The sequence below is a fragment of the Tursiops truncatus genome, chromosome X, assembly GCF_011762595.2.
Source record: "Tursiops truncatus isolate mTurTru1 chromosome X, mTurTru1.mat.Y, whole genome shotgun sequence".
Classification (NCBI taxonomy): Eukaryota; Metazoa; Chordata; class Mammalia; order Artiodactyla; family Delphinidae; genus Tursiops; species Tursiops truncatus.
This window is the reverse complement of record NC_047055.1, coordinates 108,726,940-108,749,709: the sequence shown is the minus strand read 5'-3', so window position 1 is coordinate 108,749,709 and position 22,770 is coordinate 108,726,940. Positions and strand designations below refer to the sequence as shown.

At 39.4% G+C, this 22,770-nt stretch overlaps 1 protein-coding gene and 1 pseudogene across 4 annotated transcripts in view; one reads left to right on the top strand and one right to left on the bottom strand.

Annotated features, from left to right (window-relative positions):
• Window positions 1-203: 203 nt before the first annotated feature.
• ZFX (zinc finger protein X-linked) overlaps window positions 204-22,770 on the top strand; it is a 57,614-nt gene continuing 35,047 nt past the window's right edge. For 2 of the 4 annotated variants that reach the window (XM_019927721.3, XM_019927717.3), the window contains exon 1: window positions 643-777. The gene's annotated coding sequence lies outside the window, so the exon portion shown is untranslated. Of the gene's footprint in view, window positions 223-642; window positions 778-1,013; window positions 1,151-22,770 lie in introns of those variants that run through there. The other 2 variants (XM_073799223.1, XM_019927719.3) reach the window with 2 other exon arrangements.
• On the bottom strand, window positions 9,544-10,056 carry LOC141275644 (protein tyrosine phosphatase type IVA 1 pseudogene; annotated as a pseudogene).

Genomic DNA, 22,770 nt, shown 5'->3' with positions numbered 1-22,770 from the left:
CCCCCTCCTTTTGCCCACGCACCCATTTAGACTGGCAAGCCTATTTTCATTTTATTTCAAAGTTTTTTTTTTTTAAGCGAAGGCAGGGGACGGCGGGGGTTGCTAAATTTATCCTCTTCTCCAGCCACGGGGATGAAGAAAACACATTTACTGCGGGCGGGGGTCTGAGGGCCTGCAAACAACTCGAGCAGGCGCCTCGGCCAGGACTGGCGCGGAGAGGCGGTAGGTCTCCGGGGAGGGCCCGGGGGGCGGCCGCGGCCCACGGGAGATGGTGGGGGGCGGCCGGGCCGGGTGCGGGCCGCCTGCCTCTCTGCGGGGTCGGCGGACCACGGCCCCGCGCGGGCTTTACGGCCGAGGCGGCGGCAGCGGCGCGTGTGTAGCGGCGGCGGCGGCGGCGGGCGGGAGCGCGGAGGAGGTGGAAAGAAGGGGGGCGCTGTCACGGAAACTCCGGCCGCCGGAGACCCCGCCGCAGCGAGGCCACTGGGCTCCCCGGTTGCAGGGCGTGAGCACGCCGACCGGAGCACCAGGGAGACACACCGGGCGAAGGAGGGGGCCTATGTACCCTTCCGCATTTTCCTGGGTCTCTCTCCCGGGCGGTGACGTGACGTGCTGACGGCGGGCCCGTGCCGGGGAGCTGGGCCGCTTTTTGTCAGCTCCGAGCTCGGCCCCTCCTCCCTCCCTCCGCCCGCCCCACCAGCCGGAGCCCGGCCCAGTGCTCCAGAGAAAGGCCGGCCTGCAGCACCCGCCACCGTCGCCGACCGCCCGCACGCCCGTCCGGTGAGTTCCGGGCGCCGCCGCGGCCGCGGGGCCTAGCGCGCGCGCAGGGGCCTGGTCCCGGCCTGGTCGGCGGCCCGCGTGGCGCCCTTCCGCGCTAGGCCGGGCGGTCTGGCGCGCGGCGCCGAGCAGGCCCCAAGGAGGCCGCAGTTAGGCCCGGGGAGGAGCCCGGCTGCCCCGAGCGGCGGCGAAGCCGCGCTCCGCAAACGGGCGGGGGTTGGGGGAGGGTCGGCCGGTGGCCCGGGACGCGGCCGAGGGGCCCCGGGTCGGTGCCGCGGCCGGCCCGGGGCACTGCGCGGGGGCGAGGCCTGGCAAGGAGGCGAAGGCTGCAGGCGTGAGGTGAAGGCCGCAGGCCGGCCGGGCCGATTTTCGCTATGTAAATATCGGTGAGGGGGGGAGGGACGGGGGACAAGATGGCGGCGGCTCGGCGCCTGCTGCAGGGGACGATTGAGGGGGTTGCTGGGAGGGGGAGCCGCCATCTTGAAGGCGGCGTCTGAAGAGAAAATTCCGCTACAGCCCGTAAGGGGGGGTCGGAGAGCGGGCGGCGGCGGTGGCGGCGGCTCCGGTGACGGGTCCCGGAGGCCCGGCACGGCAGCGTGTGCGCGCGGAGGGGCGTGCTCGCTCCCCACAGCGGCCATTGCCCTCGCCGCCATGAAGTGCGCTCGGGCTGTAGGCGCTCGGCGGCAGCGCCACCTTCCTGCCCTGCCTACCGCAGCACCCGTGACTAGCTGCTGCTTCCGCTGCATTTTAGTCGAGCTGCCGCAGGCGGCCTTCGTCGGCTCTCAGGCGCTGAGGCAATCTCGTTACTCAGCGTCCCCGGCCCCGCGCCTTTCCCCCGTGCTTGTTACAGGTCACTTGAGGGTCCGCCGAGGCATGTGGACTCACCACGGCAAGTGGGACCCCAAGACATTTTATTTTTACCTCAGCAAAGTCACACGTGAATTAGAGTGCTTTAGATGCGGTTGTTTTGCAACAGCCACTGCCTTTTCGAGTAAAGAAAGAAAGAAAAATTTTTAAATGGATAGGAAAGAAGTTCTCACTTTTTCACGTAGTAAGGGGAAAAGTGCAAATTGCACAGCACGGAAACGGAGAAGTAAAAATTTTACGGAGTCGTTTGAATTTCATTAATTTGGAAACAACTTTCTAGAAGAGGTGCATTTAAGCTATTAGCGATCTGTTGGTAGTATTTACTTTTTTTCAGGAGTAAGAAAAGGGCAGAAGGTTTTATTTTCTTATTGAAGGACAGCATAATGTGATGCAGTATTTATTGTTCCTGTACCTGGTATGGTATTTAGTTTCTCTATTTGATTTGAAAAATTCTAAGGTGGAATTCCACTCCTAAAAGTAGTTTTGATTGCATACTACACTACTCTGAACTCGGTGCTAGGTGCTACGAAAGATCAAAAGGTTCTTGTAATGCAGACGGTGGCTCCAAGAAGTTCGTTGTTCAGAGGCAGATGAGATGAGGTGAAATGCACTGAAGTGCTGCCGGGAAGGTACAGCCAATTATTGGGGTTTCAGAGGAAAACGAGGTTAGGTGACATTTCGAGAAGGTTACTGAAGGATGGGTAGGACTTTATTAGACTGAGGTGGAGGTGGGGAAAGGGCATTTCAAGGGTGAAGCTTCTTCAGAAAACAGCAAGTATGTGTACTTTGGCTGGAGTAGACGGTGTAGGTAGGGGAGTGGTGGCTAAATAAGGTGGATGGAGCTTGCTTTCCAGGTGGAGGGGCTTATACTCAATGGGGGAGGCCAGGGAGCCCTCAAGTAGTAGAGTGATGACACACCTGAGCCCGGCTTTATAGTCACTTAGCCCTTCCATTGGCCTAGGAAGTTTCAAAGTTGAGAGATAGAGTAACAACCAGTGTTTCACTGCAGGAATGATTATCAAGAATGTGCAGAAGTTCAGACAATTTTGCTACTTTTTCAACAATCCATATCTAGTAGGCAGCTGCTCCTTTTTTCTGTCCTAATTTCTCACTCCAAGTAACTTTTTGCTCAAGAGTTATTATAATCTCTGTAGTCAACAAATGGGGAGGGGTTTCTAGCTTTTCATTTACCGTGGTTGAAAATTACAGGACGAGTGCTGTGGGTTACTTCACGAAAATGAGGAATGAGCCTGTAAGTATCTCCATGGTAATTTTTAAACAAGTCAGTTTTGAAAAGTAGAAGAGCGATGATTAAGAAGGCAGCAGCCTTCAGGTGGTCTTTTTGGAATCCCTGTTTTTCCATGTGGTAAGAGGAACCACCTTTTTGATTAAGAGGGTAATAACTAAGGCTGTTTACTAAGCTAAGCCTTCTCATGTTTTGATTAATATTTGAACTCTTCTCGATGCACATTTTGGGAATGTGTTTCCTAGAATTTTATGATACGTAAGTTTATAGGTAGCATAAGTATTCACCAGAAAGTTGTTTCAGTTTTTCTATTTTTCCTAAACTGCAACAGGTCAGAGCAGTGATTGCTCCGTGAGGGGAAGGGAATGAACTGAATATTCTCATGTTTATCTTAAAGGGCTATGGTTTAGAAAAGTTTGAGACACAGTGCGTTCTAGGAGACTGACTAGAAGCAAGTTGCTAAAGCACTCTGTGGTCCTTGAGATGGTAAAGGTAAACGTAAACTTGAAAGAACCAGTTGCTTTATGTCTTGACAGGTGGGAAAGACATAGAATTCTAAAAGAGAATCGTATCGCTGCACACGCAGTGCAGCGGCAGTACATGTTCCAGTACAGCAAGAGTGGATGATTAAGATTAAGAGTTGGACTTCAGTCGTATAGTTAAGACAGGAGTGTATGGTTTGGAAGGATTTCTGTCGGAAACAGTTAAAGTGCTTTTTGCCTGAAAGGGTGGTCTGGAAAACTGGTGGAACAACAACTGTCTTGGATAAATGAGGTGTTGGTTTTTAACTTGTGTATCTTTCAGATAGATGCAAGTTTCCTTTTTTAAAAACATGCTCACAATGCATTGAAGAAAAACTTTTTTCCATATTGCTTTTTGTAAATGCTTCCTCTCTCAACCTACCTGGACTTGTATCGCCACTTATGACCTTGTTTGTACTATTTGTGTTTATGCACACTGGCAATTCCAAACTTTTTCTTTTTTACTCTTAAACTCCTCAACTTGTCCTTGAAACCCCTCAGCCTCAGCAGAGATTACCTAATCTTTTACTTAAGTCAGAAAGATAGACAGCCATCTGATCTAAGCAATTGAATTTCCTTCCTTCCACTTCATATTCTTCCTTTGTCTCTCCCTAGGCTGTCCTCCTGTTCTTCACTTGTGGGAAGAATTGGCCTCCTTCAGGCCCAGATGCTCTGCCTGTGGGATCCACTGGTCCCAAAGGATGGAGCTCTGTCAGTGTGATTCTGCCACTTGCATCATTGCCCTCTAACTCTGCTGATGCCTTTTCCTCTCCTTATAAACATTCCTAGGTTTGCTCATCTTACAAAAACCTCAGCTGTCTTATCTCTCCTTTCACCAGCGTTTTCATTTCTTTTCATTCCACTTTTCCTAGATCCGCTGTTTCCCAAATTGGGAGACTGCTACAGCATGTCAGCAGGTGTGTTATATAAAAGTGTTCTTTGTTTCAGAAACTCTATACTTTCTCTGCCTTCTGTTATGGGATTTTCCTCAAGGTCAGTTGTCTATCCTGTTCTCTTGAATCTTCTTGCATGGTTTTGGTGCCCTTTACCATGCCCATCCTCTCTAGTTTCTCTAGCATTGCCTACTGACCACCTCCTTTCAGGTGTCTTACTGTCTCAACATGGCTGAAACCAAATTTATCTGGAACATAGTAGATGCCCAGTACTATTTATTGGGAAAAAAACTTTTTTTTTAAACGCAGAGCCCCTAAAACAGCTCCTGCTTCTAGCTTTCTTTCTGTTTATGGCACCATCATTTTTCCAGGCTCATTTTTCTGTCTCATATAACAATGTGGGTATGTTTTAATACAGCATTTAACCTTTTATATTTTAGCTGTGTATTTGTATTTTTGTTATCTTTTCTAAACTCTGGATGTAGAGACAGGTTCTCATTTATCCTTGTCCCAGAGCATTACCTGGTACATGGTAATGACAGTAATCTAAAAGCAATTCTCTCAATTTTGGGGTGCAGAGAATTTTGTGTAGTTGAATCGTTTTCAACTATTCAAGCATCTGTCTAGTCACTGTATCCTTTGAGCAAGGGGTGTGTGTAGTAAGGCATATGCCACATAAGCTGAGTAGACCCTGCCCCCAGCGCTTAAGCTTGGGGTTAATATGGCCAGTGTATACTTAGTCCTGTCAAATTAGTTTTCCAAAGAACTTTTTATAAAATCCAGGAATCTTGTAACTATATTTTACTCAAAGGGAGGTGACATTTTAAGGAAGCTATGTGGCCTTGACGAATACAGCCATTAGGATTGAAAAAATATTTAAAATTATGAAATATTTCAGAATTACTGAAAAGCAGGTATCGCCCAGATTTAACAGATATTAATATTTTATTACATATTTGCTTCATAACTTTTTGTGTATTTAAAGAAAGAAAACCTCACAGATTGAAGAGTGCCTCCCTATCCCATTCCTGTCTTTTCTTTGCCAGAAATGACCACTGTCCTAATATGTATGTACCACAAACAATGTCAAGTACTGCTTTATGTGTTTTAACTTTACATAAATGGTATCATACTGTGTTTATCATTTTATATATATATTTTTTCACTTAGCAATGTGTTTTTGAGATTTATTTATGTTGTATGTAGATCTAGTTTAGCGGTTCTCAAGAGTGTGCTCCAGGAATTCCCAGGGATCCCTGATATTCTTCCAGCCTCATTCTTTTGTACACTGCACAAGTACTGTACAGAGCCTCCACGAAATGTGATGTCATGATAGATTGAACACAGACGCAGTTACAGGAATCCAGCTGTCCTCTATTAAGCCTGTCCTTGAAGAGATTTGCAGAAATGTAAAACAGTGCTACTCCTTTCACAATTTTTTGTTTTGAAAAATAGTTATTTTAAAATGTTCATGTTTATATACAGTGGGTTTATTTTTTATGAATACTTTTAAGGTGTCTCAGATTTAATTTCTAATATAAACATCTCTAGATAGAACCCACATAAACAAAAACTCTTTGAGGTCCTCAATTTTTGAGTGTAAAGAGGTCCTAAGTCCAAGAAGTTTGAAAACTACTGATCTGGTTCATTCATTTTACTTGTATTTTAATGTATAAATATACTGTGGTTTATTTATCTATTCTTAGGGAGGGGCCATTAGGTTGTTAGCAGTTTTCTGCAATTTCAGACAGTGTTGTTGTGAGCATCCTTATATGGGGTTCTTCTCTCTTGGGATTATAGAAGTAGAGTTGCTACATTCAAGAGTCTGTGCATTTGTCAACTTTACTGGGAATTGCCAAATGTCAAATTGTGTTCCATTCGACACGCCCATCAGCTGTGTATGAGCCTCTGTTTCTCCAGACCACTGCCAAAAGATTAGACTTTGCAGTTTTTTCCAATCTTTTAGGTATAAATGGTATCTCATTGCTGTTTTCCTTTTGCATTTCTTAGATTACTCGTGTTGTTGAGCCTTTTTTCCCACGTATTATTAGCCATTTGAGTTTTCTATGACTTGCTTGTGCCTATCCTTGGTCCATTTTTTATTGGACTGTTGCCTTTTTCTCATTGGTTTATGGTTATTTTTATATTCTGAATTCTAATGGCCTGTAGTTTTATACACTGAAAATACCATTTCCTAGTCTGTGGCTTATTCTTTAGCTTTGTTTATGGAATATTTTTTTGTGTAGGACTTTTTAATGTGAAAGTAGTCAGTTTCCTCAGTTCTTTTTCATTTATGGTTTATGTTTTCTTGTATCTGCAAGAAATTATTCTCCTGCCCCAAGGTCATAATGATACTGTGCTTTTTCATATTTAGGTCATTAATTCATCTGGAATTTTTTTCTCTATTGTGTGATATACGGATCTGATTTTATCTTTATTTATTTATTTATTTATTTTTTAAAGAAGATGTTGGGAGCCTCCCTGGTGGCTCAGTGGTTGAGAGTCCGCCTGCGGATGCAGGGGATACGGGTTCGTGCCCCAGTCTGGGAAGATCCCACATGCCGTGGAGCGGCTGAGCCCATGAGCCATGGCCGCTGAGCCTGCGCGTCCGGAGCCTGTGCTCCGCAACGGGAGAGGCCACAACAGTGAGAGACTCGCGTACCACAAAAAAAATAAAAAATAAAAAAATAATGAAGATGTTGGGGGTAGTTTATTAATTTATTAATTTTTTTTTTTTTGCTGCGTTGGGTCTTCGTTTCTCTGCAAGGGCTTTCTCTAGTTGTGGCAAGCGGGGGCCACTCTTCATCGCAGTGCGCGGGCGTCTCACTGTCGTGGCCTCTCTTGTTGCAGAGCACAGGCTCCAGACGCGCAGGCTTAGTAGTTGTGGCTCATGGGCCTAGTTGCTCTGCGGCATGTGGGATCCTCAGAGACCAGGGCTCGAACCCGTGTCCCCTGCATTAGCAGAGAGATTCTCAACCACTGTGCCACCAGGAAAGCCCCCTGATTTTATCTTTTTAATATGAATTTGCCAAGTAGTTCAGCCTTTCTCCTCACTAATTTGTAATGCAACTTGTGAAGTTTATCGTATTCTCACATATATACATCTGTTTCTACTTTCTTCTGATTTCATGGGTCTGTTTGACTATATACCTATACCACTCTGATTTAACAGTGATAGCTTTATAGTTAAATCTTAATAAGTGTTTTGTTTCTTTGGAGTTTTAAAGCTATTTTCCTTCCTTTGTTTATTTTTGGGTCAGTTTGTTGGTTTCTATGAAAAACTGTTGGATTTTTATTGTATTTGCATCATATTTATAGAATAATATGTAGATACTTATAGATGTATGCTAAGTAGTGGAGCTGGGGTCTGAATCTGGGCATATTCTACTGCTTTTCATAAAGCTCTTGCACAACTTTTGTTAGATTTTTTGCTAGAAAAAAATTTGTATAATTTTTGTTATTGTGAATAGGATTTTCTTTTAGATACTGTTTCTGTATTCATCATGTAAGCTTGCTGAACTTTCGTATTACCATATTTCATAGATTCTGAAGTACATCCCGCCCCCATTTTAATATGACAGAGGTTCATACAGATCTTTGTTTGATGGTGTCCTATAATCAGTGTTGTCCAGGTAGCAGTCATGATGTAGTTATTGTTTTTACATGCACATACTTGGTCAAGACTCTTCATTTTGTCATCACTCAAATGAGTATGTGCATTGTTGTGTTTTAATTTCACACCCAACAATACAACTGAAGGCAGAAGGAATTGTGAGGTGGGTGTCTTACTGGAAAGAAAATCACATAGATAATTATGGAGCATTTTAAGAAATGTTGCATCAGCAGCACTCTTGTTGGTAGAGAACAATATTGTTAGGAAAGATTGAATAGCTTTGAGTAGAAAAGCATTCCATAGTAGGACCCTGAATGTGAAGTTTTAGGAATACTCTACCAATTTCTTTCTTTTTTTTTTTGCATTTCATCATTTATTTAATGCTCAAGCTCTCACACTAGATTTTTACAAGCTGGTGAACAGTGACAAATTATTTCCCCCGCAGAACTATAACCACATGTTCGCAGACAGTATAAATGTATGGTTGAGCTAATGTTAATACACATCACCATTTTATCAATTACATAATAAAACAAATTGTCAATTATCCAAATATTAAGTTACACAGCTCAAAAGGCATATAAAATATTAAATGTCTGCTCAATTCATTAGCAGAAACCCTTTTTTTTTTTCCCAAGAGAGGTTGGGAATCACACTTCAAACAAAAATAAAATGGTAAACAACTTCAGATAAGTTTGAAAAAAATTACAAGAATTTCAGAAATTTTATGATTAAGAATTGTTCTAGCTACAATAACAAAGTATTTCCACCTTTTAAAAAATATTTACTAAGTTAAAGCACATATTCTACATGTTCTGCACAAGACAAAGGCAACATTTTACTAAAAATATTTAATAGCCCCCTCCCATTCTTTTTTCAGGCCCTCCCTGTAGATTGTACCCCAAAGTGCAAACGCTGAAATTAACTGTAAGGCTTTTTTGTCTGGAGACATTAAAGACATGTGCTTCTTTTACAATGTAGATTTTCAAAATGGAGGTCTTCTATAACAGCACAAAATGAGATTTATAGAAAGACATTAAATAATCACTGTAAGACTTGGTTAATTACAAAAAACCAAAATGAGCAAATCTGATGTATACTGGTATGAATGTGGAAGACCTAAACATATTGTGAGCAAATAACATTATAGGCCCTACTTTCTATGTTTGAAATGATGGAAGGAATAAACCACATAAGGTCCAGAGTTTTCTTAGTTCCTGGGATTTTAGTTCTATGTGATACTAAAAATATATAAGTATTGTGCTGGGTATTTCGGCACCTAGTCTTTCTAAATTTCTTATATATTGATAAGATTCTGGCATGGAAACAGATTTAAAGACATGACTCAATACTGCATGATTTCAGAAAAGGTCAATTGGTACAAACGATAATAAGCACATTTTAAATGCTGAACAGCAAGAATCCTTTGCTGTGTGTCCAAGGAGGTTGATCATAACCCAGACACAGAAGTTGCAATTCTGCCAGGCTTGTGGCCTGGTAAAACTGCTTTTCGACACTCCTGTGGAAGCTTCATCAGACTTCATGAAGCCATCGTGCTGGCTAACATGTACAACAAATTCCGTCCTGTCTAGGTTCCACTTCCAAGCAATGGCATCAGGCACCCCAGTTTTATTGAAAGCAACAGTTGTTCCTATGACCATTGGAGTTTTTGAAGCGCAGCCGCATTTTAGGACGATACTTCTCCAAATACAAAAGTTGCTTGCTGTTGAAAGCTCCACGCTGCTTTTGTCTTATCAACTGTACTGCATCTTCATATTTCATTCCACCTTCAATTAATGCTAGGGCGACAAGCACTGGACCTCTCCCAAGGCCTGCAACACAATGAACGGCAATACAACAACCAGGGTCTTCGTGGAAGTTAATTGTCACGAGACTTAACCAATCATCAACAGTCTGGTTAAATGGTGGTGCGCCATCATGAAAAGGCCAAGCGAGAACATGGATGCCTTCTTTCTCCGCAAGAGTAGTGTCATAAGTAGCTTCACATATTCTTGCTGTTGTGGTAACTCCATACTTCTTAAGTTCCTCTATAAATTTGTTTAAGGTCGCATTGGTTGGATTAAGAAATCTCATGTTCTTATAAGTGACTTCCACAGGAGCTGGGTGGTTCATTCGAGCCATGTTAATTTAGTTAAAAAAAAACTCAATAGGTTTATGAAAGAATTTAAAAACTTGAATACAGGAATGATGCAAAGAAACTGAGTACTTCAATATACTCCACTTGAAATTCTCAGTGCTTTTGAGTATGAAGTTGAGAGTAATGGGAAATGAAATGAACCTCCTAACAAGAAGCAGCAATTCTTCAATTCAGTGATACTGAGGCAATAGAAAGGAAGTGCACTGAGCTTTACCCCATGCAGGTCAGAACTCTTGTAAAAAATGCTCTGTGGATTTCAGTTCAACACTTCTGTGTCCAGGTTAACCACTCTTATGGGGGCTTCTTGGTAGAGTAGTAATGAATTTCTACAGTTCATTTGTCTGCACGGAAGTTGTGCTGTGCCTGGCAGTAATCTCCACTGCCCTTCAGAAACTCCATAAATGTATGACCAAGAACACCACAGAACTGAGGAATATGTCTACTCATCGAAGATTGTGGCCTAATCATACAGCCGGTCCTGAGGTGGCGGTGGTGGCAGGGCCAGGGCGGCAGCTTCACGGGCAGCCGTGGGGTCACCGGACTCCCAATTTCTTTTGCTTCTATATTTTCTTCTATATATCCACAGGATATGATGAAAATATGTCTACATAAGTCTAAAAGAATTGTCTTGATAAATCTAAAATGAAATTTCTAGATAATAAAGTATAGCATCGGTTTAACTGGCAGGATATTTTTCTTAGATGTAGGTAAAACAAGGATGCATCTTAAAATTGGCAGTATTTTTAGATTCAATGAAATGTGGGAGTAATAGATTATTACAGTTTATAATTCTTGTATTTTCTAAATAGGTGTGTGTGAGTAAAGATGTTTTATTTCTTCTTTTCCATTCCTTTTTGCCTCCTTTTTCTTTTTTGTTTGTTTTCTTTTTCTTCTACTTCATTGACTAATGCCTCTAGCACAGAGTTGCATGAAAGCATTGATAACAGGCATCACTGTCCACGTGCTTTAATGGAGTGCTTCTAATATTTTACCATTAAGGATGATATTTTCGTGGTTTTTTTTTTTTTGAGGGAGGAGATATTTATTAGTTTATGTTCTCTTTTACTTAGCATTTTAGAGTTTTCGTTGATTTTTTTAATGTTTTTGCAGCATCTATTCGTGTGATGAATTGTATTCATAGATTTTGTATTTTAAACTGTCTTTGGAGTCCCTGGATATTTGCATCCTTTTGCTATTGCCATGTACTTTTTCTTTTTATGCTAACTTCTTAAGATGTGTTGCGGAATAATTCTTCTCCTTTGAAACAAGTTGTATTTCATAGATATGATCTGTTTCTGGAAATTTATAAGTCATCTGTGAAACTGTCTTTGGTGTCTTTTTTAGTGAGTTGTTTTTTGATTAATAGTTTGTTTCATGGTGATAAGTATTTTTGGCTTTTCTCAAGTTGTTGTTATTTATACAAAATGAACAGTATTCTAGAAAAATATAAAAATTCAGATATATTGGTATAAAATATAGGCTTCTCTAATGACTTTAAAATGTCTAATTCCATTAATTTGTTCCTTTTTTTTCTGATGAGTACTGCCAATAACTTGCCTATATTAAGCCTTTTCAAATAGTTCTTTTTATTGACCATTTCTGTTTCTGCTCCATATGGTTAATATTTCTTTCTATTTTATTTGCATTTTTTCTGACATTTAAAAAATTTAAGTTGGAAGTTTAGCTCATTAGTTTTAACATGTTTATTGGAGTATAATTGCTTTACAGTGGTGTGTTAGTTTCTGCTGTATAACAAAGTGAATCAGCTATACATATACATATATCCCCATATCTCTTCCCTCTTGCATCTCCCTCCCTCCCACCCTCCCTATCCCACCCCTCTAGGTGGTCACAAAGCACCGAGCTGATCTCCCTGTGCTTTGCGGCTGCTTCCCACTAGCTATCGGTTCTACATTTGGTAGTGTATATATGTCCATGCCACTCTCACTTCGTCCCAGCTTACCCTTCCCCCTCCCTGTGTCCTCAAGTCCATTCTCTACGTCTGCGTCTTTATTCCTGTCCTGCCCCTAGGTTCTTCAGAACCAATTTTTTTCTTTTTAGATTCCATATATATGTGTTAGCATGCGGTATTTGTTTTTCTCTTTCTGGCTTCACTCTGTATGACAGACTCTAGGTCCATCCACCTCACTACAAATAACTCAATTTCATTTCTTTTTATGGCTGGGTGATATTCCATTGTATATATGTGCCACATCTTCTTTATCCATTCTTCTGTCAGTGGACACTTAGGTTGCTTCTGTGTCCTGGCTATTGTAAATAGTTTAGCTCATTAGTTTTTAATCTCTACTCTTACATGCTTTTAAAACTATAAAATTTCCTCTGAACTGTAACTGGTACTATGAATTTCATGTGAATTGATTTTTTATTATTTAGTTCTAAATATATTGTGGTTTTTATAATTTTCCTATTGCCCATTGAATTATTGAGACTTTTCCAATTCAAGGAAATTTTTTTGGGGGGTGTTATTACCTCAGTGACATTTATTTCTAATTTTACTACATTATAGTTGGGGGACATTGATTAATAATTTGTATTTCTCTATATTAACAACAAACAACGTGAAAATAAAATTTAAAAGCCAGTACAGTTGATTGATTGTTTTATATTTTGTTTTAAAAGCTAGTAATACAATTTATAGTAAGATCAGTGAACATCCAGTACCTTGAAATAAACCCAACAAAGCTTACTAAGACCTTTAGTGAAAGCATTACTGAGAGAAATGAAAGAACTCATAAATGGGGAGAGATACGATGTTCATGGATAAGAAGTATCAGTGTTATAAACATGTCAGTTTTCAACGAAGTCCCAATCAAAACCCCAACAGGCTTTGCTTTTTTTTTTTTTTTTTAAAGAAGAGCACCTTTATTTATTGGATACTTATTCTGTGCCAGTCCTGATGCTATATTCTTGACATATCTAACTCGTTTCGTGCTCCTCACTGCCTTAAGTGGGAAGTACTATTCTTTTTTTTTTTTTTAATAAACCAGTTCTCAGATTTATATGGAAATGCAAAGGGCCTGGAATAGCAAAGGCAGTCTTGAAAAAAAAAGTTGGAAAACTTACACTACCATATATTAAAGCTTATTATAAAGATGCAGTGATTAAAATAGTGGGTGCAAGGCCAGATTGATCAATGCACCAGAATAGTGTCTGAGAGTAGACCTACATATATAAGGTCAATTGATTTACAACAAAAGTGTGTTGGGATTTTGATTGAATGTAGAGGCTAATTAAGAGAGAATTAATACTACTGATCCAATATATTCAAGAGCAAGATTGATTTCTGTGTATATTTGTATTAAAAAAATCCCACTTAGAGTTTTCAGTTACTCTTACTAATGGTATTTTACATTTTTAAGTGTTACATAAGAAAGCTTTTGTCTTTAAAATAAAAAGCTTTTGCCATCAAGTATATTAATTTTAAACCAGCACATTTTATGAATTCATTCTGATATTAAGATTTTAGTTGATTCTCTTGAATTTCCTGGATAAGTCATATATAAATATTCTTTCAAATAATAATTATATCTTGCATTTCATTATCTTATCTAATTGCATTGCCTATCAGTTCAGTTCCCATACAGTCTTAAATAATAATAGTGTTAGTGTGCATCCTTGTCTTAAGTTTGGCTTTAAAAGAAATACTTTCAGTGTTTCACCTTAGTTTTAATACATGTCTTTTTGTTATAAAGTGATACTGATATCATTCTCCTATCTAAAAATACATGTTGTAACATGAACTAGTTTAAGATTTGCACGTATAGTTTTTTAAACCAGTTTTTGCACGTATAGTTTTTAAACCAGTTTTTAAACCAGAGAGGAAGTTGTTACAAAATTCACCCTTCAAAAGTGTACAATTCAGTGGGATTTTTTTTGGTAGATTCAGAGTTGTGCTACCATCACCAGTAATTTTAGAACATTTTTATCCCCCCAGAAGGAAACCCTGTACCCAATTAGCAATCACCTCCCACCCCCAGCCCCGACAGTCTACCTTCTGTCTGTATGGATTTGCCTATTCTTCATGTTTCATATTAATGGAATCCTGTAATATGTGGCTTTTTGCATCTGGCTTCTTAGCATAAGGTTTTCAAGGGTCATCTATGTGATAGCATGTACTAAGGTTTCATTCCTATTTATTGTACTTTTTCTAACTGTTAAAAAACATGTCTTTCTCTTCCAATTTGACTAGTTTAAGTAAAAAAAATAGATGTTGAATCTCAACTTTTCAGCATCTGTTGAGGCACATCAGGATTTTCCTTTTTTGACCTGTTAGTTCGGGCCATTATTTGGTTCCATCCTTGAATTCTAGAATAACCATACTTTGTCAAGGTGTCTGTGTGTGTATGCGCATGCACGTGTGCGCGTGCGTGTGTGTCTATATTATATGATGGATCACATTTGCAAAAACTTCACTTTGGATTCATAATTAACCATGTTTGTAGTTTGGTTACATTATTTTTGTTAGGTTTTTTTAAAAACGGTAAATTAGTTTTTTTATTTTAAGTTTTGAATTTTATTTTGTTTTTCTACAGCACGTTCTTATTACTTATCTGTTTTATACATATTAGTGTATATATGTCAATCCCAATCTCCCAATTCATCCCACCAGTACTACCACCCCCCTGCCACTTTCCCCGCTTGGTGTCCATACGTTTGTTTTCTACATCTGTGTGTCTGTTTCTGCCCTGCAAACCGGTTCATCTGTACCATTTTTCTAGGTTCCACATATATGCGTTAATATACGATATTTATTTTTCTCTTTCTGACTTGCTTCACTCTGTATGACAGTCTCTAGATCCATCCACGTTTCTACAAATGACCCAATTTCGTTTCTTTTTATGGCTGGGTAATTTTCCATTGTATATATGTACCACATCTTTGTCCATTCGTCTGTCGATGGGCATTTAGGTTGTTTCCATGACCTGGCTATTGTAAATAGTGCTGCAGTGAACATTGGGGTGCATGTGTCTTTTTGAATTATGGTTTTCTCTGGGTATATGCCCAGTAGTGGGATTGCTGGATCATATGGTAATTCTATTTTTAGTTTTTTAAGGAACCTCCATACTGTTCTCCATAGTGGCTGTATCAATTTAGATTCCCACCAACAGTGCAAGAGGGTTCCCTTTTCTCCACACCCTCTGCAGCATTTGTTGTTTGTAGATTTTCTGATGATGCCCATTCTACTTGGTGTGAGATGATACCTCATTTGTAGTTTTGATTTGCATTTCTCTAATAATTAGTGATGTTGGGCAGCTTTTCATGTGCTTCTTGGCCACCTGTATGTCTTCTTTGAAGAAATGTCTACTTAGGTCTTCTGCCCATTTTTGGATTGGGTTGTTTGTTTTTTTAATATTGAGCTGCATGAGCTGTTTATATATTTTGGAGATTAATCCTTTGTCCATTGATTCATTTGCAAATATTTTCTCCCATTCTGAGGGTTGTCTTTTTGTCTTGTTTGTAGTTTCCTTTGCTTTGCAGAAGCTTTAAAGTTTCATTAGGTCCCATTTGTTTATTTTTATTTCCATTACTCTAGGAGGTGGATCAAAAAAGATCTTGCTGTGATTTATGTCAAAGAGTGTTCTTCCTGTGTTTTCCTCTAAGAGTTTTACAGTGTCCGGTCTTACATTTAGGTCTCTAATCCATTTGGAGTTTTTGTATATGGTGTTAGGGAGTGGTCTAATTTCATTCTTTTACACGTAGCTGTCCAGTTTTCCCAACTCCACTTATTGAAGAGACTGTCTTTTCTCCATTGTATATCTTTGCCTCCTTTGTCATAGATTAGTTAACCATAGGTGTGTGGGTTTATCTCTGGGCTTTCTGTCCTGTTCCATTGATCTATATTTCTGTTTTTGTGCCAGTACAATATTGTCTTGATTACTGTAGCTTTGTAGTATAGTCTGAAGTCACAAGTCTGACTCCTCCAGCTCCGTTTTTTTCCCTCAAGACTGCTTTGGCTATTCGGGGTCTTTTGTGTCTCCATACAGATTTTAAGATTTTTTGTTCTAGTTCTGTTAAAAAATGCCATTGGTAATTTGATAGGGATTGCATTGAATCTGTAGATTGCTTTGGGTAGTATAGTCATTTTCACAAGATTGATTCTTCCAATCCAAGAACATGGTATATCTCTCCATCTGTTTGTATCATCTTTAATTTCATTCATGAGTGTCTTATAGTTTTCTGCATACAGGTCTTTTGTCTACCTAGGTAGGTTTATTCCTAGGTATTTTATTCTTTTTGTTGCAATGGTGAATGGGATTGTTTTCTTAATTGCTCTTTCTGATCTTTCGTTGTTAGTGTATAGGAATGCAAGGGATTTCTGTGCATTAATTTTGTATCCTGCAACTTTACCATATTCATTGATTAGCTCTAGTATTTCTGGTAGCATCTTTAGGATTCTCTATGTATAGTATCATGTCATCTGCAAACAGTGACAGTTTTACTTTTTCTTTCCCAATATGTATTCCTTTTTCTTCTCTGATTGCCGTGGCTAGGACTTCCAAAAATATGTTGAATAATAGTGGCGAGAGTGGACATCCTTGTCTTGTTCCTGATCTTAGAGGAAATACCTTCAGTTTTTCACCATTGGGAATGATGTTTGCTGTGGGTTTGTCATATATGCCTTTATTATGTTGAGGTAGGTTCCTTCTATGCCCACTTTCTGGAGAGTTTTTTTAATCATAAATGGGTGTTGAATTTTGTCAAAAGCTTTTTCTGCATCTATTGAGATGATCATATGGTTTTTCCTTTTCAATTTGTTAGTATGGTATATCACATTGATTGATTTGCGTATATTGAAGAATCCTTGCATCCCTGGGATAAATCCCACTTGATCATGGTGTATGATCCTTCTAATGTGTTGTTGGATTCTGTTTGCTATTATTTTGTTGAGGATTTTTGCGTCTGTATTCATGAGTGATATTGGTCTGTAATTTTCTTTTTTTGTAGTACCTTTGGTTTTGGTATCAGGGTGATGGTGGCCTCATAGAATGAGTTTGGGAGTGTTCCTTCCTCTGCAATTTTTTGGAAGAGTTTGAGAAGGATGGGTGTTAGCTCTTCTCTAAATGTTTGATAGAATTCACCTGTGAAGCCATCTGGTCCTGGACTTTTGTTTGTTGGAAGATTTTTAATCACAGTTTCAATTTCATTACTTGTGATTGGTCTGTTCATATTTTCTATTTCTTCCTGGTTCAGTCTTAGAAGATTATACCTTTCTAAGAATTTGTCCATTTCCTCCAGGTTGTCCATTTTATTGGCATAGAGTTGCTTGTAGTAGTCTCTTAGGATGCTTTGTATTTCTGCAGCGTCTGTTGTAACTTCTCCTTTTTCATTTCTGATTTTATTGATTTGAGTCCTCTCCCTCTTTTTCTTGATGAGTCTGGCTAAAGGTTTATCAATGTTGTTTATCTTCTCCAAGAACAAACTTTTAATTTTATTGATATTTGCTATTGTTTTCTTTGTTTCTATTTCACTTATTTCTGTTCTGATCTTTATGGTTTCTTTCCTTCTACTAATTTTGGGTTTTGTTTTTTCTTCTTTGTCTAGTTCCGTTAGGTGTAAGGTTAGATTGTTTATTTGAGATTTTTCTAGTTTCTTGAGGTAGGCTTTTATTGCTATAAACTTCCCTCTTAGAACTGCTTTTGCTGCCTCCCATAGGTTTTGGATCATTGTGTTTTCAAAAAATGGTAAATTCGTTTTGTAAAAAGAATTGAGGAGGCTTTCCTCCTGTGTTCAGCTAGCTTTGGGAAAAGCCTAGAGCTTTTTGAAAGGGTAACAGACATCTCCCCCCCACCATTTTATGGTGATTGGGTTCTCTATCTCTTATTGAGTTAATGCTTGTAAATTAACATTTCTCTTCAGTGTGCTAGCATAGAATTATAGACTGTTTTCTTACAAGTTTTTTACTTTTCCTGTATCTATGTGTTTTTTTCTTTATTTCAAATTATGTATGTTTGTGCTTCCTCCCAGTTTCCTCCTCCCTTTTAGATTATTATCTAGTAGTAGTTTCCTATGTCCCCAAATCCCTGAAAAAAGCAGGCATGGATTTTGTTGGGGCGGGGTGGCGGGGAGTGCGATGTAAATTAGCTGATTCCCTAGCTTTGCTCCAGAGAATGATCATGGGATTAATGCTGCTGATACTCTACCTGGCGCTGATACTCAGTGGAGCATGCCCATTGTTGGTCATGTGAGAAATAGGTGGGGAGGGGAGGGGGGATTAGATGAAGGTAGTCAAAAGGTACAAACTTCCTGTTATAAATAAATACTAGAGATGTAATGTGCAGTATGATGAAGGTAATTAACACTGCTCTATGTTATATATGAAAGTTGTTAAGAGTAAATCTTGAGAGTTCTCATTACAAGGAGAAGAATTTTTTTTGTTTCTTTAATGTTGTATCTATATGAGATGATGGATATTCACTAAACCTATTATGGTAGTCATTTCATGGTGTATGTAAGTTAAATCATTATGTTATACATCTTACACTTATAGAATATGGAATGTCAGTTATATCTCAGTAAAACTGGAAAAAAAAGATGAGCAAACAGAGAAAGAAAAAAAGAAGCAGGTCTGCAGGTGTATTGCAAACCAGCCCTTTCATTGTCCAGCCTGTTCTTTTTTTGTTTGTTTTATGATTAAAGGATTTATTAACTTATAGGTACAAAACATACTGCTAATTGTATTAGCAGAGGATCAGTGTAAAAATGCTCCATAACTTTGCAAATGTCAGTTTAAAAATTTTGTTACAGTTGTTGAAAGGCCTGATATTATATTCTTGCCAGTATTTAAAATGTACAGAGAACATTTTTAGTGTCAGCATTGAGTTTACAGAGCCTAACAGACCCAAAGTGATGTATTTAGGAAGAGCAATAATAGGAAGCATGTGTGTTCATGTAGGTGAGGGAAAGCGTAGGGTATTAGGTTACTATTTTGGTGCATATATATAGAATCTAAAAAAAAAAAAAGATTCTGACGAACCTAGGGGCAGGTCAGGAATAAAGACCCAGACGTAGAGAATGGACTTGAGGACACGGGGTGGGGGGAGGGTAAGCTGGGACGAAGTGAGAGAGTAGCATTGACATACATTACCAAATGTAAAATAGCTAGCTAGCTGGAAGCAGCTGCATCGCACAGGGAGATCAGCTCAGTGCTGTGTGACCACTTAGTTCTAGTTGTGGCAAGCAGGGCTTCTCATTGTGGTGTCTTCTCTTGTTGCAGAGCACGGGCTCTAGGTGCGCGGGCTTCAGTAGTTGTGACTTATGGGCTCTAGAGCGCAGGCTCAGTATTTGTGGTGGACGGGCTTAGTTGCTCCGCAGAATGTGGGATCTTCCCGGACCAGGGCTCGAACCCGTGTCCCCTGCACTGTCAAGTGGATTCCTAACCACTGCGCCACCAGGGAAGCCCAGAAATTAACCTTTTAAAAATTTCCCCTGACGGTTTTATTTAGTTTAACTCTTCTGTGTATTGTGTAGTTTAAATTAATCTCCATATTATGTCAAAACAGTCTCCATCCTTTGATCACATCAAGTGTTTCACAAAGTCCACTCCAGTATACCTCACCTAAAGGTGGTTATTAGAGGAAATCATGTGAGTAGGATTTCTGTTCAGAGTGTCAGCAAAAGCTGATAAACTAAACTATTTTTTTAAAACTTCAAAAAGAGTGATCCAAGGAGATTTGTTAGACATTATGATATACAGTAGAGTTTTATGTAATGAACATGGATAAATTATTGAGTACATTAAATAGCAGTATTTCATAAAGGAGGCCGTACTACTTTACATAACAAAAACTAGGTAGAAAGCGTATGCACTTCCTGGGACTTCCCTGGTGGCGCAGTGGTTAAGAATCCGCCTGCCAATGCAGGGGACACGGGGGTCGAGCCCTGGTCCGGGAAGATCCCACATGCCGCAGAGCAACTAAGCCCGTGAGCCACAGCTACTGAGCCTGCGTGCCACAACTACTGAAGCCCACGTGCCTAGAGCCCATGCTCTGCAACAAGAGAAGCCACTGCAATGAGAAGACCGCGCACCGCAACGAAGAGTAGCCCCCACTCGCCGCAACTAGAGAAAGCCCGCGCGCAGCAACGAAGACCCAATGCAACCAAAAATTAAAAAAAAAAAAGTATATATAAAGAAAAAAAGGGTATGTACTTCCTAACATCAAGCTATAGTCTTAAAGACAAAGGCATTTAAAAAATGTAGTGCTTAGTGTTTGTAGCACATCAATGCAACTAACTTCAGAGGGTGTTTTGGCAACTCTTTAAAAATTTTCTTTACATTTTTTATTTTTAAAGCACTTTGTTGAGGTATGATTGACATATAAAAGCTTTACACATTTAATGTATACATTTGATGAGTTTGGGGATAAGTATACACCTGAGAAATCATCACCACCAGCAAAGCCATAAACATTCATCACCTCACAAAGTTTACTCCCACCCATACTCATCATCGTTGTCTTCTTCTTCCTCTTCTTCCTCTTCCCCTCCTTCTCCATCTTAGTAAGAACACTTAACATAAGATGTACCCTTTTAGCAAAATTTAAGTGTGCAGTACAGTATTGTTAGCTATAGACACTATGCCATATAGAGGATCTCCAGAACTCTGTATCCTTTGAACATTATCTCTCCAACTTCTCTTCCTTTTTAACCCCTGGGAGCTACCATTCTTCTCTCTGCTTCTCTGAGTTTGTTTTAGAGTCCACATATAAGTGAGGTCACGCAGAATGGTTTTTTTTCCTGTATCTGGCTAATTTCACTTAGCATAATGTCCTCTTCCATCCATCTTGTCACAAACGATGGAATTTTAAGGCTGAATAATATCCCACTGTATGTATATATCACATTTTCTTTATCCATTCATCTGTCAATGGACGTTTAGGTATTTTGGCAACTCAATCTGAACGTGAATAGGGGCTTTGGAAAAATAAGACTTTAAGAAGGCTTGTCATTTTAGGTCCAAATATTTTATTTCCTATTTAAAAGCTCTTTAAAAAATTTTTTATAAAATTTGAAGTATAGTTAATTTGCAATGTTGTGTTAGTTTTAGGACCAAATTGTAATAGATTTTGGAAGTTCGAACTCTTAGACTTTAAACAAACAAAACCTTGAAATTACTGATTGGCTCAAATGGTTTTATGGAAAAAACTAATTTGTAACAAAAACTTGGCATTGAATTTTTGAGCAAAGTGTACAAAAGTTCCAAGTAGGACAGGGCAAGGAAGGACGGGGCTCTGACATTTACAACAGGAAGCATTTTCTCTTCCTCTTCTTGGCACAGAGGGTGGGCAAGGTTTTTTGAAAATAAAATACTGTATTAGGGAGTAGAATTTTAATTAAAGCTATTAACTTAATCTTATTAATTATATATATCTTTCCTTATTTTTTGAATGTTTGATCTGTCAGGTGTTGATAAGAGTTGTAACTTTTCACTACTATTGATTTTTTTTCAGTTTCTATCATAGTTTTTTTGCTTTTACATATTTCCATGCTGTTTTGACACATACAAATTCATAATGACTTCAAATTCAAGATAGACTAGAGAAGACACACATTTATTTTTACTTCCTTTTGAAATCACATTGAGGAAGAAGTATAAAAATTCAGAGAAAAAAGAAAATCTGAGAGGTATGCCACTTGTAGACCAGAATATGATGAATTTCTGGTTGAATAAAGCAATTGGGAATCAGTTAATGGCAAAGCCCTAGCGAACTTAGTGAACCTGTGGCCCTATTTGGAAAGTTGGAAGGACCATCCCAAAATTGTCATTCTGTCTTTTCCCCAGTGTCAAAAGTGGGGACATCCTAGGATAAAGAGCAAGCCATGGGCACAGCCAGATTATTAAAGTTATGGAAAGCCAAGCCTTTTACTTATCAGTATAGATGTCTCTAGTGGTTTTCCTCCTGAGCTAATGCCAAAAATTTGGCTCTCTGAATTGCAAATTCATCTATAGGAAATTCCAAAGTGGGTACTGTGGGGAGAAAGTTAAGGGCAGTGCTTTAGGTAGCTTGTGGTATCCTGAGGGATATCGGACCTCCAGTACCTGCAAGATGGGCTACTCATCCACCATAAAGGAAAGCCTGGTTAGTTACATGGTTCCTTTGTCTCCCTTGACCGCATTCTAGACAGGACTCCTTTGGTCAGAACTTAGGTTCATTGCTAGGCAAACAGGGATTCTCACTTGGGCTGAGGAAATACAGCCCAGCTATCAGAATGTAACTCTAGACCTTCATCTACAAATATGAATGGACAACCTGTAAGAACTGTGCTTTTGAGGAAAACCATCAGTCTGAAAGAGAGGCACCAAATTCAACAAACTGAGTAGTGAAACAGCAGAGGAGACAGGTTAATATAGGGTACAGAATAAACTTTAAAATTCTCAGAGATATTTGAGAAGATACAGTATCCACTGAAAAAAAGATTGCTGTGAAAAAGAAACTAAGCTTATTTTGGAATTAAAACATGATCTTTTAAGTAAAAATTCAGTAGATGGAGTGAAGATCAAATTAGCTTAGAAGGAAGAGTTTAGGGATTCTGAGAATATAATAGAAAGACAAAGAAAATACAGGAGAAGAAGTTAAAGCAATATGGAGGCTAGATTTAGGAGTTCTTACATCCTATAATGGAAATCCTAGTAAGAATGAACAGAGAAAATGGAAGCAAGTATTGAAACAGAAGAAAAT